The following is a 3,738-nucleotide window of genomic DNA, read 5'->3' as shown; positions in this document are numbered from 1 at the left end:
TAAAAAAATAAAGCCTGAACTTTGTGTGAAAAAAATAAATAAAAAGAAAACAAATTATGATAGAAGTACAGGGCTACAATATAGTAGGTCCCTCAGCTTCTTCCTTGGCACATATTCCTAAGTGGCATCTCACTAATTTGAGGCACCTGTAAGAGAGCTCTAACTCATCACTAGGTATTTCTTTTACCACCACTCTTCAGATTCCTACTTTTGGTTGCTTCATTCTCTGTGTATCCATATCACGTACTCCTTCCCATGTACCAGTCCTCATATATTGAAGTTGTCTATTAGGCTTCCTTTTCTCCAGTTGGTTTTTCTTCGATAAGACACCCTTCTACCCCCAAATATCTCTTTCATGACAGAATTTCTCAGCACTTCATCATTGTCACCATTTAAATGCTGTCTCTCTTTTTCCCCCTCCTTCTCCTTCACCCCCATGTGTCTTTTTCACTCTCTCTCCTTCTCTCCCTCTCTCTCTCTCTTTGTCTCTTTCCCCCTCTGTCTCTGTCTCTTAATATCTCTCTGGTTTCCCCCAGGATTGGAAATAATACTGACATAAACTAAATTTACTTTTTTTAAAACATGCATGCTGTTTTCCTCAATATTATACATTTGACATAAAAATTCTTTTAGAATAAATAATCCTACCATTAAAATTGTCTTCATCTCTTGCATGTCATCAATGTTTTTTCTCTTTACTGGTAAATCCTCATTAATATGCAAACATTGCAATTTAATGCAACTATCCAATCTCAAAACAGACATACAGACAAAATCTTTGGTCCCATTTCTCTCTCTGCTATTTCATTTCTCTCTTTTGTTTTACCAAAAGCAAGTCCTCAAAATACTTGACTATGAATTCTGTTTGACTTACCTTTTCTTCCATTGTGTCTTGAACCCAACCTAACCAGTTTTAGCATATGCAGAAGGAGCATTTACGAAACCACCAATGAACTTCACATTGCCCGATCATGATGTCCAGCCCAGCCCTCATTTTAGTCAGCCCATCATCAACAGTTGGAAGAGGTTCTTTTTCTCCTTCCTTTTTGAAACATATTTTTTCTCTTATTTTCTGAAGCTACTCTCAGATTTTTCCACTTATCCATTCAGTTACCATTCTGAGTCTCTTTACCAATTCCTTCATAGCTCCCTGACTGCCAAACATTGAAATATCACAAAGGACTCTATTATTTTTGTCATTGTCAACTCACTATAGATGATCTCAACCAGTCTTATAGCTTAGAAGACTATCTCTATGCTAAAGACTGCTACATTTATATGTTCAGGTAGACAATTTTGCTACAGTTCACATTCATAAACTCACCTGCCTACTTGACATCACTGCCTACATGTGATTTTGGATTATACTATATCAATTCAGCTAAACTAGGGCTACACCTCCCAGAATTCCCTTACCTGTATGATTTTGAGTTTGGGTTGGACTCAGAGAAATTTTTGTGAGATTTGTGAGGTCTGTGTGTGGTGCAACACAGTCCTTATAAGTATAAAGGCTGTCACCCCTTTTTCATATAGCCCTGCCTCATCTTGTTTGTCTGCAGAAGAAAACAGGGCCACTGAAGCTAGCTCCCCAACTTCTACCCTGTCACTATGACTTTTAGATTTTCCTTGTGTCCTGGGCCAGACAGGAGTACAGTTCCGGAGAAGAGTGTGACCTTCTCCAGCTGGTGATCTCCTGCTGGTGATCAGGGCTGAAGGTACTGAGAGAGAAACTCTAATTCTGGTATGTTCTTTTGAGTTCCAGTGTGTCCTTGCTCCCTCCTGCTTCAAATCCACATTTTCTTCAACTGCTAGCACTGAAGACCAACAGAAACTTCAGGCCCACCACCAGATGCAAAGGCAGCAGCCTTGAACAGATTCTTTATCAGCTTCTGCAATTCCATGAGGTCAATTATTGTGTTAAGTTCCTATTATAAGCTCCTGGATTCTATATCATTCATAGTGGTTCTGCTTTCTTGCTTGAGTCCTAACAGATATCCTCTGCTTTATTTTTTCCTTATAAGAGCTAGAACCACTTGACATGGTAAGGATTTAATGCTTAAGTATTTATTTTCTGACCACCTCCAGTAGAAAGTAAGTTCTCTGTGGACAGGAAGTCTTTTCTGTTTTGTGCAGGGGTATATCCACAGCGTGTATAATGGTGCCTGACTCACAGTAAGTACTGAATACATATTTATTTATGAATGAATAATTATATATTTTTCAAGAGACATTTTTGGTTAATCATAATATCAATATATAAAGAGAAACAGTGATCAGGAATAAATAAAAATCCTTGAAATGTGGATTAGAAATATTAGCATTAAGAAAATAAGCCAGTGAAGTAGTTGAAAGCGAGAGGAAAGGGATTTTTTTTCTCTCTACTAACAGGTTAAATAATAAAGAGTCCAATTCTATATATTACGAGGTACTTGTCAGGTTATTTTCTGAATGTGCACATAGTTTTGTCAACTGTTAAAGACTAATCAACAGCGGTTTGCAGTCAGTGACTGAAATTGCTAGGAAAAAAAAAAGCCTGTCAATTATGCAGTTATGTTCCACTTCAAAAATACTGTGTAGTTGCAAACAGACATTTGGCAAAAGAGTTGAACAAAAAACAAGACATGACATTCTAGGCATACAATTTTTCTTTTTCTTTTCTGTAGCATGATAGGTTCTGCCTGAAATTTGTTTGTTTTGTGAGATAAATCCTCTTCTCAAAAAAGCCAATGATGTTATTAATTACACAAAGGAAGGGGCAACTGAGATGGGATCATGCCAAGCTGAGGTTGTTAAATGCATATGAGCTCTCATACAGAAAACTTCTCCAGTGGTTAACTAAGCTGTCACCATTTTAGTGCATCTGAGGAAGTGTGCTCCAAGATTTATGTTAGTGTTGGCAAAGAAATGAACTAATTTTAATTCTCTCAACTCCTAAATTTGACATCAATCCAGAAACTTTGCAACTAAACTTATCTAAGTTTGCTGCACAGCCGATAATTACATTAAGAATGTCACATGGGAAGACAGCAGTCTACCTGGTATAAGTGTGAAAAGTGAAATTTAGAAAAAAAACTTATTTTTACTTTTAAAAATGTTCAAGTCTTTCAAAAGTTCTCATTCCTAGAAGGTCATAAAAGGACTCACAGAAGAATTGTTTTTTCTGGTTGCCCAACTGGTTACAAAACTAGATTACTTCCTTCTACTTCTGCCAAAATAAATGTTATTAAAATACTATATTCCCCATCTGCCAGTCAGAATCAAAGATCCATGAAAGATGATGTTTATTTGTACATGTGCACCTTTCCCACCATAGAACTCACATTAAATGCAACACTCAAGATAGTTTCAGCTGCTTTGTGAAGCTGGTTTTCTCACATCTTCTTTCTCAATCATAATATGGAAAATATTATTGCCCGTCCTAAAATAAAAATTCTTTCTCTCAGCAGTTTATTTGAACTGAATTTTTCTTCCTCAGATGACCAAATATTTATTTGTCACAGTGATAATAAAGGTATGATTAATTGCTGATTTTGGAAATAGTGAGAGACTTAAAAATGTCAATTTTCAGCAGGGCACAGTGGCTCACCACTGTAACCCCAGCACTTTGGAAGGCTAAGGTGGGGGGATCACAAGGTCAGGAGTTTGAGACCAGCCTGGTCAATATGGCAAAACCCTATCTCTACTAAAAATACAAAAATTATCAGGGCGTAGTGGCGGGTACCTGTAGTCTCAGCTACT

Source organism: Mandrillus leucophaeus, unplaced genomic scaffold, assembly GCF_000951045.1.
Source record: "Mandrillus leucophaeus isolate KB7577 unplaced genomic scaffold, Mleu.le_1.0 Scaffold258, whole genome shotgun sequence".
In the NCBI taxonomy this organism is placed as follows: Eukaryota; Metazoa; Chordata; class Mammalia; order Primates; family Cercopithecidae; genus Mandrillus; species Mandrillus leucophaeus.
Note: the sequence above shows the minus strand (reverse complement) of the source record.